The sequence below is a fragment of the Triticum aestivum genome, chromosome 7D (assembly GCF_018294505.1).
Source record: "Triticum aestivum cultivar Chinese Spring chromosome 7D, IWGSC CS RefSeq v2.1, whole genome shotgun sequence".
Lineage (NCBI taxonomy): Eukaryota > Viridiplantae > Streptophyta > Magnoliopsida > Poales > Poaceae > Triticum > Triticum aestivum.
Genome location: NC_057814.1, coordinates 128614493 through 128637244, shown reverse-complemented (window position 1 = coordinate 128637244; position 22752 = coordinate 128614493). Strand labels below are relative to the sequence as shown.

Below are 22752 nucleotides of genomic sequence, written 5' to 3'. Positions count from 1 at the left end.
AACTTCGGTCAAACTTGTAGCTGAACCATGTAGGCAAGGCTCGTGCAAACCTCTCAGGTGCGCAAACGAGATATTGTTGTTAGACAACATTATACCTACGATACACAAGGAAGCGTTGATGGGCCCTGACTCCGGAATTGGCTAAATGCCAATGCAACCCGAGTTAGTTTCCATATAAGTGATTCAAGATTAAAACCTTGATACACCTTTCGGAAGACTTAGAGTCTAACGAATATTTATGGAACTTAAAACTGATACGGATAAAAATGTTTTATCCATAAAGCTCGACTTGTTGAAATAACAAGTTCAAGAGTTGACTACGATGAGGTTGTTTTCATCGTAGCGATGCTTAAAGTCGGTTCGGGTTGAACTAGAAATTAATACATATTTCAATCATGAGATATGAAACATGGATGACAATAGGATTTCCATCTGATGGAAATGAAACCAAGGACTTGCATGTGTTACAGTCCAAGGCATTTTGTCTATCCAGAGGATGCTAGTAAGGGTGCAAACTTCAGAGTTCCAGCGATGGACAGAAGAGAGCAAAATGGAGTTGGAATCTTCGTGCTTTGATGAAATGGTCAAAGGGGTTTGACTTCATCAATGGGTAATGAAGATGCTTGTAATTCAAGAAAGTAAGTGGGAGCGTAATAATATTTCTAAAAACCTTGTGTGCTTGACACATTGTTAATTGGAAATAAATTTCTTGACACGAATTAGGACTTCATTTGAAAATAGTTTTTTGATGAAGTGCTTAGGCTAAATAGCCTCAATATTAGGCATAATGATCTATGGAGATAGATTTACCTAATAGGGCTAAGCAATGAATACATATTGACAAGGTGCTAAAACCTTTTAGCATTTAAAACCGCCAGGGAGTGATTCTTGCCGGAGTCACATGGAAGAGTTTTTTGCAAGACTCGGTGTCCCAAAACACTGATGAGCAAAATACATGATGCAGATTCCACACACTTTTGTGTTTGGATTAATCATGTATTCTATGGTATGTAAAACAACCAGATACGTCCGATACTCCCAAGGTGTTGCGAGTATGGATACTAATGTGATCAAAGTACTGATCATGGGACAACAGTGAAAGATGTCATTGAGTACTAGAGTAAGTACTGATGATATGTTTTCTCGCAAGCGGAGATCATGAAGAGTTCGTTGTAAAATGTTACATCGATACAGTCTTCATCTTTTCTCCATGCGATTTTCGATTTAAGTTAAGGGTTTTGTGTAATACACAATATGGTGGCACGTTAGTTGGAAATTGTTCCAAACAAGTTACTGTGGCGAATCCTATAACAGAGGCGAAGTATGTTGCCGCTTTAGAAGCGACAAAGACAAAGATGTTGAATCATATAGTTCATTCATGAACTTAGTATGGTTCCAAGAAGGCTTTGGTCAATGGGACACTATTGCAGATAGTTGCTCCATAACTCAGTCTGAGGAATCAGGTTTCGACCAATGATTCACATATATACAAAGCCAAGTCCACACAAAATATGAATTTTGTGAAAGCATGAAAATGTGAGGATATGCAGAGATACTGATGAGGACATGACTACCTTGGATACGACCAAAAATATTGCATACATGCATATTTGTCAGGTGATTTCTAGTGCAAACTATTCAATAATCTATTTATGTTATCCAGAACAAAAATACTTCACACACTTTTGTGTTTTGTCTAATTGCAGGTGTATGAGACATTTGTACAATCCACATATGAAGATAAGGCAAAAGGAGAAGTTTAGGTTCTGTTCAAAAAGTCCTCTCACGTCACTTTTGGGCCAAGAGAAGATAGAGTCCAAGTCTCTCACGTTCTGGATTCAGATTCGGACTGCACAGACATACCTGACTCAAAACGCCAACAACTTTTTCATACGGACTCCGAATTGGGTGATTCTTTTTTTGTTGGAAACTAGATTTCGTGCTCTTTCCAACCCAATTGGATTCACCTTTAAATTCGTCCGGAGCATTGAGTTATGGTCGAAACAATCTGACGTTGCACCAGAATCCGAGTCAAACTACAAGTCCAAAGGTGTTGCATCACCTCCACTTGGGCCCATGAGCCTTGTACGACCTAGGGTTGGTTTTAGGCTGCCTTGGGACGTCCTCCCACCTCCTTGGCCGCCACCCCTTGCTCCTATATAAGTAGATCCATCTAGTAGCTTTTTCCTTGGGATTTGTTTAGTTAAAAGTTAGCCATTGCAACTTCGTGTACTTCGTTTGTGTCCAACGACCAGACCAAGACCGCTTACGGATCCCCACCATTATCAATACTTCATATATATTCGCAATATTCAGATTGCTTTATCATATTCTTGCTCGTTCTTCGATTGCTTGCAGGAATAGACCTTCGTGGTCAGGCTGATCGTGCTTCCGGTATCGTCAGTAACCTCAGGAGATTGGTTTAGCGATTGCTAAGGCGCAACGTCGTGCACGTTTGTAGTCGGATCGTCAAAGTCGACTCCACCAAATCGATAGTTATCATCTCATCGAAAGATCGGGACACCCTCGCCTCTATCAGATACACATGGAGCTGAAGTTGTCAGATCCGATGGACATCAGGCTATACCACATGCGAAGCATTTTTTACACCAGTATGCCATAGGTGTAAAGTGCATTAGCATTAACTAGATTATTGACTCTAGTGCAAGTGGGAGTCTGTAGGAGATATGCCCTAGAGGCAATAATAAATGATATTATTTATCTCCGAGTTCATATTATTGTTGGGGAACGTAGTAATTTCAAAAAAATTCCTACGCACACGCAAGATCATGGTGATTCATAGCAACGAGAGGGGAGAGTGTTGTCCACATACCCTCGTAGACCGAAAGCGGAAGCGTTTAACACAACGTGGTTGATGTAGTCGTACGTCTTCACGATCCGACCGATCAAGTACCGAACGCACGGCACCTCCGAGTTCAGCACACGTTCAGCTCGATGATGTCCCTCGAACTCCGATCCAGCCAAGTGTTGAGGGAGAGTTTCGTCAGCACGATGGCGTGGTGACAATGATGATGTTCTACCGACCCAGGGCTTTGCCTAAGCACCGCTACGATATTATCGAGGTGTAATATGGTGGAGGGGGGCACTGCACACGGCTAAAAGATCAATGATCAATTGTGTGTCTATGGGGTGCCCCCTGCCCCCGTATATAAAGGAGCAAGGGGGAGGCGGCCGGCCTAGGAGGAGGGTGCACCAAGGGGGGAGTCCTACTCCCACCGGGAGTAGGACTCCTCCATTCCTTATTGGAGTAGGAAAAGGGAAGGGAGAAGGAGAAAGAAGGAAGAGGGCGCCCCCCTCCCTAGTCCAATTCGGACTAGTCCATGGGGAGGGGTGCGGCCACCCTTTGGGGCCTTTCTCTCCTTTCCCGTATGGCCCATTAAGGCCCAATACGAATTCCCGTAACTCTCCGGTACTCCGAAAAATACCCGAATCACTCGGAACCTTTCCGATGTCCGAATATAGTCGTCCAATATATCGATCTTTACATCTCGGCCATTTCGAGACTCCTCGTCATGTCCCTGATCTCATCCGGGACTCCAACCTCCTTCGGTACATCAAAACATATAAACTCATAATATAACCGTCATCGTAACGTTAAGCGTGCGGACCCTACGGGTTCGAGAACTATGTAGACATGACCGAGACACCTCTCCGGTCAATAACCAATAGCGGAACCTGGATGCTCATATTGGCTCCCACATATTCTACGAAGATCTTTATCGGTCAGACCGCATAACAACATACGTTGTTCCCTTTGTCATCGGTATGTTACTTGCCCGAGATTCGATCGTCGGTATCTCGATACCTAGTTCAATCTCGTTACCGACAAGTCTATTTATTCGTTCCGTAATACATCATCCCGCAACTAACTCATTAGTTACAATGCTTGCAAGGCTTATAGTGATGTGCATTACTGAGTGGGCCTAGAGATACCTCTCCGACAATCGGAGTGACAAATCCTAATCTCAAAATACGCCAACCCAACAAGTACCTTTGGAGACACCTGTAGAGCACCTTTATAATCACCCAGTTATGTTGTGACGTTTGGTAGCACACAAAGTGTTCCTCCGGTAAACGGGAGTTGCATAATCTCATAGTCATAGGAATATGTATAAGTCATGAAGAAAGCAATAGCAACATACTAAACGATCAAGTGCTAAGCTAACGGAATGGGTCAAGTCAATCACATCATTCTCCTAATGATGTGATCCCGTTAATCAAATGACAACTCATGTCTATGGCTAGGAAACATAACCATCTTTGATCAACGAGCTAGTCAAGTAGAGGCATACTAGTGACACTCTGTTTGTCTATGTATTCACACATGTATTATGTTTCCGGATAATACAATTCTAGCATGAATAATAAACATTTATCATGATATAAGGAAATAAATAATAACTTTATTATTGCCTCTAGGGCATATTCCCTTCAGTCTCCCACTTGCACTAGAGTCAATAATCTAGTTCACATCGCCATGTGATTTAACATCAATAATTCACATCACCATGTGATTAACACCCATAGTTCACATTGTCATGTGACCAACACCCAAAGGGTTTACTAGAGTCAATAATCTAGTTCACATCGCTATGTGATTAACACCCAAAGAGTACTAAGGTGTGATCATGTTTTGCTTGTGAGATAATTTTAGTCACCGGGTCTGTCACATTCAGATCCGTAAGTATTTTGCAAATTTCTATGTCGACAATGCTCTGCACGGAGCTACTCTAGCTAATTGCTCCCACTTTCAATATGTATCTAGACCGAGACTTAGAGTCATCTAGATTAGTGTCAAAACTTGCATCGACGTAACCCTTTACGACGAACCTTTTGTCACTTCCATAATCGAGAAACATCTCCTTATTCCACTAAGGATAATTTTGACCGCTGTCCAGTGATCTACTCCTAGATCACTATTGTACTCCCTTGCCAAAATCAGTGTAGGGTATATAATAGATCTGGTACACAACATGGCATACTTTATAGAACCTATGGCCAAGGCATAGGGAATGACTTTCATTCTCTTTCTATCTTCTGCCGTGGTCAGGCTTTGAGTCTTACTCAATTTCACACCTTGTAACACAGGCAAGAAACTCTTTCTTTGACTGTTCCATTTTGAACCACTTCAAAATCTTGTTAAGGTATGTACTCATTGAAAAAACTTATCAAGCGTCTTGATCTATCTCTATAGATCTTGATGCTCAATATGTAAGCAGCTTCACCGAGGTCTTTCTTTGAAAAACTCCTTTCAAACACTCCTTTATGCTTTGCAGAATAATTCTACATTATTTCCGATCAACAATATGTCATTCACATATACTTATCAGAAATGCTGTAGTGCTCCCACTCATTTTCTTGTAAATACAGGCTTCACCGCAAGTCTGTATAAAACTATATCCTTTGATCAACTTATCAAAGCGTATATTCCAACTCCGAGATGCTTGCACCAGTCCATAGATGGATCGCTGGAGCTTGCATATTTTGTTAGCACCTTTAGGATTGACAAAACCTTCTGGTTGCATCATATACAACTCTTCTTTAATAATTCCATAAAGGAATGCAGTTTTGTTTATCCATTTGCCAGATTTCATAAAATGCGGCAATTGCTAACATGATTCGGACAGACTTAAGCATAGATACAAGTGAGAAACTCTCATCGTAGTCAACACCTTAAACTTGTCGAAAACCTTTTGCGACAATTCTAGCTTTGTAGATAGTAACACTACTATCAGTGTCCGTCTTCCTCTTGAAGATCCATTTATTTTCTATGGCTTGCCGATCATCGGGCAAGTCAACCAAAGTCCATACTTTGTTCTTATACATGGATCTCATCTCAGATTTCATGGCCTCAAGCCATTTTGCGGAATCTGGGCTCACCATCACTTCTTCATAGTTCGTAGGTTCGTCATGGTCTAGTAACATAACCTCCAGAATAGGATTACCGTACCACTCTGGTGCGGATCTTACTCTGGTTGACCTACGAGGTTTAGTAATAACTTGATCTGAAGTTCCATGATCATCATCATTAACTTCCTCACTAATTGGTATAGGCGTCACAGAAACTGGTTTATGCGATGAACTACTTTCCAATAAGGGAGCAGGTATAGTTACCTCATCAAGTTCTACTTTCCTCCCACTCACTTCTTTCGAGAGAAACTCCTTCTCTAGAAAGGATCCATTCTTAGCAACGAATGTCTTGCCTTCGGATCTGTGATAGAAGGTGTACCCAACAGTCTCCTTTGGGTATCCTATGAAGACACATTTCTCCGATTTAGGTTCGAGCTTATCAGGTTGAAGTTTCTTCACATAAGCATCGCAACCCCAAACTTTAAGAAACGACAACTTTGGTTTCTTGCCAAACCATAGTTCATAAGGCGTCGTCTCAACGGATTTTGATGGTGCCCTATTTAGAGTGAATGCAGCTGTCTCTAATGCATAACCCCAAAACGATAGTGGTAGATCGGTAAGAGACATCATATATCGCACCATATCTAATAAAGTACGGTTACGATGTTCGGACACACCATTACACCGTGGTGTTCCAGGTGGCGTGAGTAGTGAAACTATTTCACATTGTTTTAACTGAAGGCCAAACTCGTAACTCAACTTCTCCACGATCAGATCGTAGAAACTTTATTTTCTTGTTACGATGGTTTTCCGCTTCACTCTGAAATTATATGAACTTTTCAAATGTTTCAGACTTCTGTTTCATTAAGTAGATATACCCATATCTGCTCAAACCATCTGTGAAGGTCAGAAAATAATGATACCTGCTACGAGCCTCAATATTCACCGGACCACATACATCTGTATGTATGATTTCCAACAAATTTGTTGCTCTCTCCATAGTTACGGAGAACGGCGTTTTAGTCATCTTGCCCATGAGTCACGGTTTGCAAGCATCAAGTGATTCCAAAATCCCATCAGTATGGAGTTTCTTCATGCGCTTTACACCAATATGACCTAAACGGCAGTGCCACAAATAAGTTGCACTATCATTATTAACTTTGCATCTTTTGGCTTCATTATTATGAATATGTGTATCACTACGATCGAGATCCAACAAACCATTTTATTGGGTGTATGACCATAGAAGGTTTTATTCATGTAAACAGAACAACAATTATTCTCTAATTTAAATGAATAACCGTATTGCAACAAACATGATCAAATCATATTCATGCTCAACGCAAACACCAAATAACACTTATTTAGTTTCAACACTAATACCGAAAGTATAGGAGTGTGCGATGATGATCATATCAATCTTGGAACTACTTCCAACACACATCGTCACCTCGCCTTTTACTAGTCTCTGTTTATTCTGCAACTCCCGTTTCGAGTTACTACTCTTAGCAACTGAACCAGCATCAAATACTGAGGGGTTGCTATAAACACTAGTAAAGTACACATCAATAACATGTATATCCAATATACCTTTGTTCACTTTGCCATCCTTCTTATCCACCAAATAGTTGGGTTAGTTCCGCTTCCAGTGACCAGTCCCTTTGCAGTAGAAGCACTTAGTCTCAGGCTTAGGACCAGACTTAGGCTTCTTCACTTGAGCAGCAACTTGCTTGCCGTTCTTCTTGAAGTTCCCCTTCTTCCCTTTGCCCTTTTCTTGAAACTAGTGGTCTCGTCAACCATCAACACTTGATGTTTTTCTTGATTTCTACCTTCGTCGATTTCAGCATCACGAAGAGCTCGGGAATTACTTTCGTCATCCCTTGCATACTATAGTTCATCACGAAGTTCTACTAACTTGGTGATGGTGACTAGAGAATTCTGTCAATCACTATTTTATCTGGAAGATTAACTCCCACTTGATTCAAGCGATTGTAGTACCCAGACAATCTGAGCACATGCTCACTGCTTGAGCAATTCTCCTCCATCTTTTAGCTATAGAACTTGTTGGAGACTTCATATCTCTCAACTCGGGTATTTACTTGAAATATTAACTTCAACTCCTGGAACATCTCATATGGTCCATGACGTTCAAAACGTCTTTGAAGTCCCGATTCTAAGCCGTTAAGCATGGTGCACTAAACTATCAAGTAGTCATCATATTGAGCTAGCCAAACGTTCATAACGTCTGCATCTGCTCCTGTAATAGGTCTGTCACCTAGCGGTGCATCAAGGACATAATTCTTCTGTGCAGCAATGAGGATAATCCTCAGATCACGGATCCAATCCGTATCTTTGCTACTAACATCTTTCAACATAATTTTTCTCTAGGAACATATCAAAAATAAACACAGGGAAGCAACAACGCGAGCTATTGATCTACAACATAATTTGCAAAATACTATCAGGTACTAAGTTCATGATAAATTTTAGTTCTATTAATCATATTACTTAAGAACTCCCACTTAGATAGACATCCCTCTAATCATCTAAGTGATTACGTGATCCAAATCAACTAAACCATAACCGATCATCACGTGAAATGGAGTAGTTTTCAATGGTGAACATCACTATGTTGATCATATCTACTATATGATTCACGCTCGACCTTTCGGTCTCAGTGTTCCGAGGCCATATCTGCATATGCTAGGCTCGTCAAGTTTAACCTGAGTATTCTGCGTGTGCAAAACTGGCTTGCACCCGTTGTAGATGGACGTAGAGCTTATCACACCCGATCATCACGTGGTGTCTGGGCACGACGAACTTTGGCAACGGTGCATACTCAGGGAGAACACTTTTATCTTGAAATTTAGTGAGAGATCATCTTATAATGCTACCGTCAATCAAAGCAAGATAAGATGCATAAAAGATAAACATCACATGCAATCAATATAAGTGATATGATATGGCCATCATCATCTTGTGCTTGTGATCTCCATCTCCGAAGCACCGTCATGATCACCATCGTCACCGGCGCGACACCTTGATCTCCATCGTAGCATCGTTGTCGTCTCGCCAACTATTGCTTCTACGACTATCGCTACCGCTTAGTGATAAAGTAAAACAATTACATGGCGATTGCATTGCATACAATAAAGCGACAACCATATGGATCCTGCCAGTTGCCGATAACTCGGTTACAAAACATGATCATCTCATACAATAAAATTCAGCATCATGTCTTGACCATATCACATCACAACATGCCCTGCAAAAACAAGTTAGACGTCCTCTACTTTGTTGTTGCAAGTTTTACGTGGCTGCTACGGGCTTAGCAAGAACCGTTCTTACCTACGCATCAAAACCACAACGATAGTTTGTCAAGTTGGTGCTGTTTTAACATTCGCAAGGACCGGACGTAGCCACACTCGGTTCAACTAAAGTGAGAGAGACAGACACCCGCCAGTCACCTTTAAGCAACGAGTGCTTGCAACGGTGAAACCAGTCTCGCGTAAGCGTACGCGTAACGTCGGTCCAGGCCGCTTCATCTCACAATACCGCTGAACCAAAATATGACATGCTGGTAAGCAGTATGACTTATATCGCCCACAACTCACTTGTGTTCTACTCGTGCATATAACATCAACGCATAAAACCTGGCTCTGATGCCACTGTTGGGGAACGTAGTAATTTCAAAAAATTTCCTACGCACACGCAAGATCATGGTGATGCATAGCAACGAGAGGGGAGAGTGTTGTCCACATACCCTCGTAGACCGAAAGCGGAAGCGTTTAACACAACGCGGTTGATGTAGTCGTACGTCTTCACGATCCGACTGATCAAGTACCGAACGCACGGCACCTCCGAGTTCAGCACACGTTCAGCTCGATGACGTCCCTCGAACTCCGATCCAGCCGAGTGTTGAGGGAGAGTTTCGTCAGCACGACGGCGTGGTGACAATGATGATGTTCTACCGACGCAGGGCTTCGCCTAAGCACCGCTACGATATTATCGAGGTGTAATATGGTGGAGGGGGGCACCGCACACGGCTAAAAGATCAATGATCAATTGTGTGTCTATGGGGTGCCCCCTGCCCCCGTATATAAAGGAGCAAGGGGTGAGGCGGCCGGCCTAGGAGGAGGGCGCGCCAAGGGGGGAGTCCTCCTTTCCTTGTTGGAGTAGGAAAAGGGAAGGGAGGAGAAAGAAGGAATGGGGCGCCCCCCTCCCTAGTCCAATTCGGACTAGTCCATGGGGAGGGGTGCGGCCACCCTTTGGGGCCTTTCTCTCCTTTCCCGTATGGCCCATTAAGGCCCAATACGAATTCCCATAACTCTCCGGTACTCCGAAAAATACCCGAATCACTCGGAACCTTTCCGATGTCCGCATATAGTCGTCCAATATATCGATCTTTACGTCTCAGCCATTTCGAGACTCCTCATCATGTCCCCGATCTAATCCGGGACTCCGAACTCCTTCGGTACATCAAAACATATAAACTCATAATATAACCGTCATCGTAACGTTAAGCGTGCGGACCCTACGGGTTCGAGAACTATGTAGACATGACCGAGACACCTCTCCAGTCAAGAACTATGTGCGGACCTCTACGGGTTCGAGACCAATAGCAGAACCTGGATGCTCATATTGGCTCCCACATATTCTACGAAGATCTTTATCGGTCAGACCGCATAACAACATACGTTGTTCCCTTTGTCATCGGTATGTTACTTGCCCGAGATTCGATCGTCGATATCTCGATATCTAGTTCAATCTCGTTACCGGCAAGTCTCTTTACTCGTTCCGTAATACATCATCCCGCAACTAACTCATTAGTTACAATGCTTGCAAGGCTTATAGTGATGTGCATTACCGAGTGGGCCCAGAGATACCTCTCCGACAATCGGAGTGACAAATCCTAATCTCGAAATACGCCAACCCAACAAGTACCTTTGGAGACACCTGTAGAGCACCTTTATAATCACCCAGTTACGTTGTGACGTTTGGTAGCACACAAAGTGTTCCTTCGGTAAACGGGAGTTGCATAATCTCATAGTCATAGGAATATGTATAAGTCATGAAGAAAGCAATAGCAACATACTAAACGATCAAGTGCTAAGCTAACGGAATGGGTCAAGTCAATCACATCATTCTCCTAATGATGTGATCCCGTTAATCAAATGACAACTCATGTCTATGGCTAGGAAACATAACCATCTTTGATCAACGAGCTAGTCAAGTAGAGGCATACTAGTGACACTCTGTTTGTCTATGTATTCACACATGTATTATGTTTCCGGTTAATACAATTCTAGCATGAATAATAAACATTTATCATGATATAAGGAAATAAATAATGACTTTATTATTGCCTCTAGGGCATATTCCCTTCAATTATGTTTATGTTCCATGCTATAACTGCAATGATTCTCGAGTCTGCAATATCCACGAGGCTCGGAGGAAGACTCATATGCACGTGTGGAATAATAAACGGTAAGAAGTATTCCTAGTCTGGCCTCTAAGACTAGCTCAAGTGTTGCATGATGGTTCTGTTTTCCTGATCATGGGCATGTCTATGCCAGCAACTTTGAGGTCAAAATGTTAAGAGAACATTTGTGTTGAATCGACCCGGATTGATGTTATGCTATGAGATTCATTCATCACAAGTTAATGGTACATAACACAGAGATGGTTAACGTTTGCATGATTCCTTAGACCATGAGAGTATCGAGTTTCTTCATGCTTGCTTCATGAACTTTGGGGTTTGTTAAACGTCATCCGTAAATGGGTGGCTATTACGGCGGCTTACGGGTTCATGGAAAAGTGTGTCAAGTAACTTGATAGCTCAAGATTGGGATTTGCTCCTCCGACGATGGAGAGATATCTCTGGGCCCTCTCGGTCTTACGGTATCCATCATCGTCTGGACAGACACTTTGTGATTTGATCACGGGGATGCCGCAACACGATAACGAGAAAAGAGAACAATACCGGTAACGAGGAAACTAGCATAGTGGACAAGTTGTTGATCCACGGGAATGCCAACATGTCTCACCTCGGGTATTTGTAACATATCGCGAAGCAACAGGAATAGCACATGGCAACTGGAGGTTCACTCGAATATTTATTCGTGTGGGTATAGGGGTCAATATGGGTGTCCACGGCTCCGATGTTGATCATTGATCGGAAAGGGTTCCAGTCATGTCTATACTTCACCGAACCTATAGGGTCAAACGCTTAAGGGTCATCTATCTGCTGAATACTAGACAAGGAGTTTGAGAGAAAATCACCGAAAAAGTTTTGGACCCCGGAAAAGTTTCGGACAGCGGAAAAGGTTCCGCAGAAAGAGGTCATCGGATGAGTTTCGATGAAACTGAAAAGTTGTTTCAGGGGATACCATAAAGTCAAATTGGTTTCGGCACATGCCTGATAATTCTTGGAGGGTGCCAGAATCATTCTGGAAGCTTTCTGGAATTTTCCGGGATAATAACCGGATATGCTCCGGAGCTGCCGGAACCACTTCAGATGCTTTTCGCAGATGAAAATCACTAAACCGGAATTGTTTCGGAACGCGTTGAAAATAATTTTGGTGGGTACTGGAAATGTTCTAAGCCCACACAAATATTTTCAGTTCGAACGGACGCTAAAAAATGTCGTCATGAATAGTGAAAGTGCTTTTTGGGATATTTTATGGAAAGCCACCTTTTGGGGCTTTACTCAAAAGATCTAGGGATGACATGGATGGATTGGGAGGCCCTCATGGGGGCCCCCCAAGGGGTGTGGCCGGCCACACTTGGGGCTCCACCTTGGAGCCCCTCTTGTTCCTTGGTTTCACTCTTATGCCCTTGAGGAAGGACTTCATTCACGTGCATTTTGGGTTTTTGTGTTAAACTACCCTACCCCTTGGGATTTCCTATAATTAGAGGTGGAGGGGCAGCCCTCCACACTCATCCCTTCTTGCATACAAGTGCCATGCATGATCTGACTTCTCTCTCCCTCCCAGCGAAATAGTTTCGTAGAGCCGAAAGGCTGTCTGGGTTCCGGTGGGAACTAGTTCTGGACGGCGAAGCCCTGCCGGATAGATGACACCGTATGTGTGCAACTCTATAGAGAGATCGTAGTTTCGGTCTTAGTTCGTGAGTGCCTCCCGAAGGGTTGTCCGTGTGACCGTCCGAGTTTCGAAGGTCCTCCCGAAGGGCTGTCCGAGTGACCATTCGAGTTTTGAAGGTCCTCCCAAAGGGCTGTCCGCGACACCGTCCGGGGGGCTGTTCGACCGCCTCCCGGAGGGCTGTCTGAGGAGCAGATGAGGGTATACATCCTCGCGGTTGGGAGGTTGTAAATCCTAGCTGCAGGGATCTGCACCGCCGATCGTCATCGACTCTACTTCCCGCTACGCTACGAGTCGGTAACGAAAAAGATCAAACCTTGTATGCAGTCTCCATAGTGGTCCTGGGCTGGTCCGTAGGTCGGAAATTTTTTGTTTCCTGCTGCGTTTCCCTACTGGCGGGTCTCCTCAGCACGAAGCTCAGCAAGTACCTCCGAGATAGGAACACGACCACGAGCAAGCAGGTGAGCACGTCGAGGCTCGAACTCAGAGCGGAGACGAGATAAGAACTCATGAACCCGCTGAAACTCCAAATCGGACCGTGTTGTCTGACAGCAACGGCAAGTTCCAGAAACAACTGTCCGAAGAGAGTCAAGCTGACGCCAGATGGCAGAGCACTGTGAATAGAACTCATCAACAGAGGAATCACCTTGCAGAAGTGCGTGCTCTTGACAACCACATATAGGTAGAGAGTATCACCAGAAGGCTGGTAGCGCTGACAGAGGTAAGACCACATTGCTGCAACTGTGCCAAGTCCCATGAACTCTGAGGCAAACTGAGAGAGGACACTCGCAGTGAGAACAGCAGCAGCACGAGCATCATCATTGCACCACTGAGTGTAGGCAGACAGATCATCACGGTACACAGAAAGAGCATCTGAATAAGCTGATACCTGCTGGTCATAAGCATCAACTGCAGCATCATCAAGAGCCTTGGCTGCATCCCGGTCAGCCTGAGAAGCATCAGCAGCAAGTACCGGCGGCACCGGCAGGAATGGGGCCACAGGCGCAACAGGGCATGGCGGACAAGGGACCTCGCCAGAGAAAACACCCTACAGAAGAAGGCCACACATATGAATGCGCATGAAGCCCACAAACTCAGCATAGGTGGTGCCATCGAAGATCACCGAGCACCTGGGAACAACGACATATAGCCCGAAGAAGACATAACGAGGTCTTCTTTTTTTGGAGTCAACGGATGCAGAGACTCGATCTGGATCGAGAGAGAACGGGCAGGGGGCACTGGACAGCGCTAACCAGAGGCGGGGATGGGATCTGGATCGATCCAAAACAGGATCGAGATCCCGCAGCTCCCGCAGCTGCTGGACGAGGCTGCCAGGCGGGGCAGCACCGAGCGGGCAGCGCCCGCAGCTGCCGGTCGAGGCGGCCGAGCGGGACAGCAGCGACCGCGCAGCTGAGCGGGACGGGCCGAACAGCAGCGCCCGCAGCCGAGCGGGACGGGCCGGACAAGGCAGCGTCGAGCGGGACAGCAGCGCCCGCAGCCGAGCGGGACGGGCCGGACAAGGCAGCGTCGAGCGGGGCGGCGGTCGGACGAGGTGGCTGCCGGGCGAGGGGAGGGGGCGTGCGAGACGGCGTCGTGCTGGGGAAGCAGTAGACCCGGGCCAGAGGGACAACGGCCGGAGAGACAGCGGCCGGACGGCGGGAGACGAGCAGGCTAGGAACGAGGCGCACGGAGTTGCAGCGTGCGGGAGGAAAGGGCTAGCCTAGCATCTGATACCATATTGTATAATCAACAACTGAACTTTACTGAGGGCCAAAGGCCATTACATATACATGTGTCAAAGTGCAGGAAACCCCTTATACAATGGGGATATACCAAAAAGAGACTACACATCTAACAGCTACGAGGCGCTCCGGCTACTGCTTCCCTCCTCCTACCGAGTCCGGATCAAGGTTGCACTCCTCGGCTCGAGCTCCTCCTGCCAAGGACGGATCGAGGCCGACGGGCACCAGCGGAGCACGGGGCGCGGCTGCTGCTCCCCTCCTCCTGTCTCAAGGGCGAGCTCCTCCTGCTGAGACAAATGCCATGCCAAGTAAAATGAAAGTGTCTGCTAGGCCTTGAACATCTATTCCTTGTGGTCTCAATGGAAATAATTCATATCGATTATTTTGTTGACATTCCTATACTAAATGAAATAATACGTCATATAGGCAACAACTCTTTAGTTAGCATTCATACTAATGGGACATAATAATACTGTTAAGAAACATCTTCTTTTTTGCCCAATACTACGAACATCTAGTCCAGCTTTAGGACAACAGACGTGTCCACATCATCATGGTGTTTCTGATAGACTGATTTGTTTGCATCTTTACAAAAAGCTAATGGCATAATTCCTTACAGACCATCAGTTAATGATTCAGAAGAAAAAATTTCTCACTTGAAATATCACATATGTTTGTCACTTTGTCCTAGAGCTAGCCTAATAGAAGTTATGCACTTTTTGCACCACGGGACAACATTTCCTGTAAACTCTAAATCATATTTATAGAATAAAGATGTGTGATGGCTTACATCTGAATACATACATCCTGCTGTGATATATTCATTTCTCTTAAAAAGCCTTTGAAGCTTGTAATTTTAGTTCAGATGTTTTCTCCTCATACTGATGTTCATCCTTACCACAAATATTTGATTAGACCATACATGTGGAATAACCTTGCTGTCAGAGTATCTGTAATCCAAATTGTCGAATTTATAATCCAGCTGCTGATTCAAGTCAATTTGCTGATTAAAGTCACTTTCATCAAATTCATAATCAGACCCTTCATCGCCATTCCCATAGCAGCCTTCATCTTTGTCATACACATAATAATCTCCTTCCTCGATGTCACAAGTCAAAATTCTGTAGCTCAGCTTCAGATGCTTTGAGGAATCATTTTCTATGCAGGATCCATCTTCATCACTGGATGAAGATCCCTGTAAAATATGTCCATGTAGTTATAAACTTAGAAAAGCTTTTTAACTGTATATACAAACTTCAGTCCGCCGAGAAGTACTTGTTACTTCGAGTTATGTATCAAGATCCATTGCTTCAGTGCCAACATTAGACGTGCATATATGGTAAAAGCAATCCACATTGTTTTCCCAACAAAGCATCCACAAGAATCTAGTAATTAAGAAAGCATAATATATAGATGTGCAGCAGGAGCATGTAATCTATTTTCTCTCACAGAAGCGTTTTCTTTCGCAGAGATTTCTTGAAGAAACCTAGTTGCAGTAAAAAAACTCAACAATGTAGTAAAGTCATAGATTAAGATCGCGGGCGAGAGGGAATCGCGGCTAGAATTTTTGCCGCGACAGGTAAGGAAGAAACGGCGCAATCGCCCGCGATAGCGACGCGATCTCCCGCGATTTTGGGAAGGCAGCAAATCGCGGGGTGGTTCCAGATCCGCGATAGTGGCGCGATCGCTTAGATTTCGCCCGCGATTTTAATCTTTGAGTAAAGTATAATACTTGCGCTCAGGTTCGTCAAAACTACAGTTCAAAAACAAAGTTCATCAAAACTGAATCCCAGTTCTTATACTCTGAGACTCTGAAAGTGCACACTTATTATGCTTCTTCTTCTTTGATCAATAAGCACTTGACTTTCCACCTTGATCATAGTAGTATGCTGAAGCAACTCAAGATAAAAGCCCTGTTTAGCCATGGCCAGATTTCAGTAGACTAACCTGGAGTATAATGGCTGTTACACTCCATTTTCACACTTATAACAGCAAAATAGATATCCTAAACCACATTCGCAGGTTACAAAACAATTTGTGAAACAGGGTAGTCTTCACGGCCGGCTCTGGCCCTAGGCGAACATGGGCGACGCCCAAGGGCCCATGTTTGTGTGTGTGTGTGTGTGTGGGGGGGGGGGGGGGGGCATCACCGCATATGTGTATGTATACCTCCTGCTTTTATACGGGCTGAAAAAAAGGTTTGTGCTAAAGGGCCCAGCGGAAAAGGCCCCTGATCGGGAGAGGAAAAGGCACAGTATCGATCGACCAGGCACGCAGGACGTCTCGCCTCCTGGTTCGCTTGTCTGTTCGACTTCGACGCCTCGCCTCGGCCGCCTGCCTGCGTCGCTGCGCGGTTGCGCCTCCGGCCCTGACCCCCGAGATCCTGCAGTGGAGATCGGCCAGGCCGTGAATCCATCTCCCTAATCGCCCATTCGCCCTGCTCTGCTTTGCTCAAGGAGACAAGGAGTCAAGGTAATCTGAACTTCTGAAGTTCTGAACACTGCGTACATACATATTTGCCTAGTGCCCTAGTCCTCTTAGATCAGCTGATCTGATTATTCTTTAAAATCTTAGGTGTTACAATGCCGCCAAGACAAAAGTCCGGTGCTGAGAAAAGAAAAGAAAAAAAAAACGAGAGAATCAACTCATTGAAAAACAAAGAGGTTCTTTAAATAGGTTCTTTCCGGTGGTAACTAGTGTTGATAATCAAAGGCAAGAATCTGAACCGGGACAAGATGATGATCATAATTCAAATGATGATCCTGAAGTCGATGAACATTCCTTGGATGACAGTAAGTACTAACTAGCGTCGATTTTTTTAGAAGTGGGTAAGTAAGTAACAACATATTGTTGTATTTAAATGCAGATATTGATGCTGATGTTAATGAGGACAATACGGGAGAGGAAGATTCGCAGCCTTCACCTGATGCTCGGAATGGTGATGAACAAGATGATTCTCTTTTATCTATAAATGATCCTAGGACATGGGATAATCTTGATAATCGGAATTTTAATTGAAAAGGGGCCGGTGAGAGAATTGGGCCTGGAGTTCCCTGCCCGCCCTGATGATGTCGAAGGTAGACGTTTTTCATATGCTTACTATTCCAGAAAGTCACATGATGTTGACCTTGATGATTTTTTCTCTGAGTTAAAAGTGTTGAAGGTAACTTTGCCAGATGATTTGATGTCAGCACCTGAGATTCTTCAATTTGTTACAGCTGTAGGTTGCTATCCAAATGTGTCAGTTGCTTATCGGATCCTCTTGACTATACCGGTGACTGTAGCCTCAGCTGAAAGAAGTTTCTCTAAACTGAAACTACTGAAAAATTGTTTGAGGTCAACTATGTTACAAGAGAGATTGAATGGCTTGGCTACCTGTTGTATTGAGAAGGATATCTTGGACAGAATTGATCTTGATACTCTCATCAATGATTTTGCATCCCGAAATGCTCGAAGAAGTTTTTTTGTGAAAAACTGATGTATTATTGTCGATGAACTCAAGTACTTGGTTCTTATTTGAGGTAATCAAACTAGCAGCGAAAAGTATTTGTTATATTTTGCTACTCTTTTATTCCTTCTGCCATGATATGACATAACTTAAGCGCTTATCAGTTACTTATAGACGTCTCTAAATAAGAATGTGTGGTTAGATGTAAACTTTAATATTTTGCGCCTATATATCTATAGATGTGTACATATATTATCAGTGTAGGGGCCTATTTTTCAACTTCGCCCTAGGGCCCCACAAATTATAGAGCCGGCCCTGGTAGTCTTATTAAGAGACGAAACAGATCAGTAGGCGAACTTACCTTTGGAAGCTCCAGCACTGAATGTTTTATTATTTTGTCAGCGTGAGGATCACCATCAGCTTGTCATACTCCAAGAAACGGACCTAATCCAGACCAGCCTCCTAAATGTTGTAGATCCAAAATCCAAATAGATGTCAGATCGATGCAGACATAGTTCTACCGTCGAACAAGCAACCAAATCAGAGCCGATCGGACCCAATGGCAAGCAAGCAACAAACCTGAAGTAGCAGTGAAGGTGATGGAACTCGTCGAGGCTGACGTCGCTGACGCGGCCGTCCACCACCAGCCGCCACAGCTCCGCCTCCACCTCCACGGCGCCCGCGTCGGAGCCACCGCCGCCCTTTGCCTTGTGTGCCGGCTTGGCCCATCTCGTGTACGCAGAGGGGAATAAGAGAGGGAAGTAGGAGATGACTATGGGGTTGGATGCGGCCGGAGGAAGAGGGCGAGCCGCAGAGGAGATAGGAAAGGAGAGGCTGCGTGCTGAGAGGCGGTGACAACGCTAAATCGCAGCTTCTCGCCGACCCGGTCGCCCCCTCCTCACCGTCCGTCCGTCGCCACCCGACGAAGGAGCGGGCGGATCGAGGCGGACGGGCGCCGGCAGAGCACGAGGCGGCCGAGGCCGAGGTGGCGGCGGCTGCAGGAGAGGAGGCGGACGAGGCTGAGGCGGCGGCGGCGGCGGCAGGAGAGGATAGCGCAACTTGTCTGCGATGGGATCCGGCTGGCGTCTGCTCTAGTTCTCGGATGAGCGCCAACGATCCGGTGCGGCGCCTTCAAGCGTAGGCGAGAGGAAAGGGTTCCTCTTCGGCGTGGGGAGCAATGCTCTTCCCTTGTCCGTGGGTTCAGACGGTTCACAATTTTCTCAGGCTATCGGCTGATCACTGAGGCTTTTCTGTTGCTCCTCTCTCTGCTGATTATGTGCAGTAGGCTTCGACATTACTAACAGGGCTCTTCATGTATTTTTCTTTCTGCTGTAGTGTCGGTTGCATTGTTTGCTGTTCACACAGCTTCATTGTATCTTTCGGTCGCTCTGCTTGATGGCCTTGTGTAATCCTGTCCGGTTGATAGCTTCGTTAATTCAAAGCCGGTCTCCCCTTGAGCCTTCGCTCTAAAAAAGAAACTTGTTTGCCCTTTGATTATTTCGGCCGAGGATACTGTTAAAGATTAATTTAATCCTAATAATCAATGCTTAAGTCTGTTGTAGTTACCAACATTGTAATCCTAACTGCCTTGTAAAGTGGGTATAAATACCCGGTCTTCAATCAATGAGAAATCGGAAACGCTCCTTCGCGCGCGAGCGTTGGAACGAGCGATTTGTTTTCACGTGTTGTCCGTAGCCAGAGAAAGAAGGACCCACCCAAGTCTGCGTTTTAGATCTGAGAAAAAGCGTAAACCACGGGATCCTTCCTTACTCTCTCTCCCTCCTCTACTTAATCTCACCACCGGCCCCTGATTCAACGGGTGGGGCCCGGGCGGGGCTCAGTTTCCCTCTAACATCTCTCCCCTAATTTGCTAAAAGAGGAAAGTTCTCTTCTAAGGCCCTGTACAGGGGGTGGGGGGGGGGGGGGGTTGCGCTTAGCCAGGTGCTAGAGAAAAAAACCCGGTTTTTTCCTCATCTTGAATTGCACCGGTGCTTAGGAAGGGAGCCAGGAGCAAATGTTTGCTTCCGATGCCAGCCGATGCTTAAAAATAACTGCTCCCTTCAAAGCCTCCATCAACAGGAAGAAGAAGAGAAAAAAGAGTCCAACGCCTCCGTCTAAGCAACTAAAGCATCTGTTCTTAGCACCTCTCCATTGCAAGACCACGTCCGATGTTGATCTTTTTCCTCAAGCACCTGTGCAGAAGCATCCATCATTGTATAAGGCCTAAACACGTTATCACGCACGCCTCTACCAAGAGCATTAGCCCACGCAACAAGCGAAAAGGAATGAAAGAAGAACCAGAGAAGAGGAACGGCGACGCCATGCTCATCCCAACGACGAGACCGTGGTGCACGGCTCCGGCGGCGACGCTATCCGGCGCCAAGGACGCGGCGGCATTCGGCCTTGATGGTGGTCCTCCCGGCGGTCCAGAAGCATCGCAGGGCGGATCCTCCTGATGCGGATCGCCGCGTCGCGGTTCGCGGCAGCGACCTACACTGGCAGCCATGGCCACCCCGCAGCATCCAGCGCGTGGCACAACGACCCCATCGAGCGCGACGGCGGGGCCTTGCCCTCCTGGCTGGCAGCGGGGCGCATCATCGCGAGGTCGCGGCCCTCCAAGGGGATGCAGCGCAGTACCTCAGGCGGCGTCCAGCGCATAGCGGCGAACCCGCTCACGCGTTGCAAATCCTCAATCTCCCGGCGGCTACGATGGGCGGTGGAAGCCGAAAGAATCCGATTGATTCGTGAAGGCATAGAGCCAAACAGGATAGCGATGGCGATTAGAAAAATCCCCATCATGGAACCGTACAGGAGAAAGAGTGGAGGCAACTTTAGGGCATGTATAAAGGTATCTAGTCAGCTGTCTGTAACAAACACCATGTAGGAAAATAGATAACGTGGGGGAGAGAGAAACGTAAAAACAATCGAGTCTGTCTGCCCAAATACCGACGGTCTGTTTCCGGATAAATCGCTGCTTACATATAGCTTATTTTCCATTGTATGAGTCTGTCGCTTGTAGTGGGCTGTTTAGATCTCATGTTCGTGGCCAGACATTTACGGACGGTTGGAGTGTTACAGCCTGCCTAATAGACGCCCCTACTGTGCGTTATGTTTTAGGTAGTCTATAGAGCTGATGTGTGCATATGTCACAGACACCACGCGTCTCTGCCGATGTACATGCCCTTATCCCTTGGACCAATTTTTCTATTCAGACATCCTACTTTCTAATATTTGTACATTAATACCTACAGTACATGTTCAACACACACGCTTGACTGTACTTTAATATGAGCGCATGGGATTTCTGAAATAATTTTTCAGGACGTAACAACTACAGAATAGTCCACAGACTTTCTGTTTAGATACTCAGATCTAATTAAGATAGAGTTCCCTCTTTGTGTTTCCTATAAAGTGAAGTTTGTTACATGTTCAATCTGTTTGCCTTTCAAGTAATCCACATGACATGTTTAATTTAGTGCAACAACCATGTCTTTGCAGTTGAAAATAATTTTCTTGCAAATCTCGACATAAATTGAAGTGTTGTACTTATTACGACTACGTCAAATAATCGTATTTGCGAATCACAAGGTACTGGTGGCATCTACTGCACGATCTGCAAATTATCCACCACTACTGCGAGGTCTACATTTTTTCATTTTGACAAGATGATTACCTTCGCCGTGCTCTTCCAAATTAACACTTAATATGACTAGCCCAAAATTTATTTGTGAATCACAAGGTATTGATGACATCTACTGTACCATTTGCAGATTATGCATCACTGCTGTGAGGTCTACATCTTGTCAATTTTACAAGATGATTACCTTTAAAGTGCTCTTCCAAATATTAATAATAGATGTGACTACCTTAAGATATCATAAGGTATAATATTGGCATCTACTGTAAAATTTTGCAGACTATCCACTATTACTGCAAGGTCTACATCATGTCACTCTCACAGATGATTACCTTCAAAGTGATTTTTTAAATATAACATAATATAAGGTAATAGAGATATGAACATCTACTGACAAAAGTCAGGCTATGCTTTCTATTACTGCGAGATCTACACCGCATCCGGTGGTTATCTTCAAAGTGTTATCTTATATATATTGAGGTCTACACATATGAGTATATAGCATCAGCTATCTTAAAAATTTGCTCCTTTGAAGCAATTGTCGTTGTTCACTAAAATAGGTTACTCTCATAGTAACAAATATTAATGCATGCTCATTACATGTTGAATTTTTTTTCTACTGCTATCATTATTTAAGCCTCATTTTGATTGAATAAGTCATAGAAAATTATGCAGATATTTGCATACCCCAATGATGGTCTTCTATTACATTGGTTAAATGCATGGTTGTGAAGACTATGTCATTATTTATAATTATACTGGCGTCCATCTATCAAGATGGAGACCATAATTTAGAGCAACTCTCGAGTTTCTCAAACGCTGTTGTAAGGTCCACGTCACATTGTGGTTATACTTTAATAGTGACTAACCAATGTTAAACATGCAAAGTATATGTTTTTGACATTGACTTTAAAGTCATACATTTTCTCATGAATGAACTCTAAAACATTAGCA

The 22752-nt window shown here is 44.7% G+C and overlaps 1 long non-coding RNA gene across 2 annotated transcripts; it reads right to left on the bottom strand.

Annotated features, from left to right (window-relative positions):
* Positions 1–14709: 14709 nt before the first annotated feature.
* LOC123168160 (uncharacterized) lies at positions 14710–20920 on the bottom strand. Of its 2 annotated transcripts, XR_006484229.1 has the most exons (4): positions 18741–20912; positions 18523–18623; positions 15504–15908; positions 14710–15000 (listed from the first exon to the last, which is right to left on the bottom strand). It is a non-coding gene; the product is annotated as an uncharacterized lncRNA (long non-coding RNA). The 2 variants fall into 2 exon arrangements; XR_006484228.1 differs by lacking the exon at positions 14710–15000 and having other exon boundaries at positions 15352–15908; positions 18741–20920.
* Between the last annotated feature and the right edge of the window lie 1832 nt (positions 20921–22752).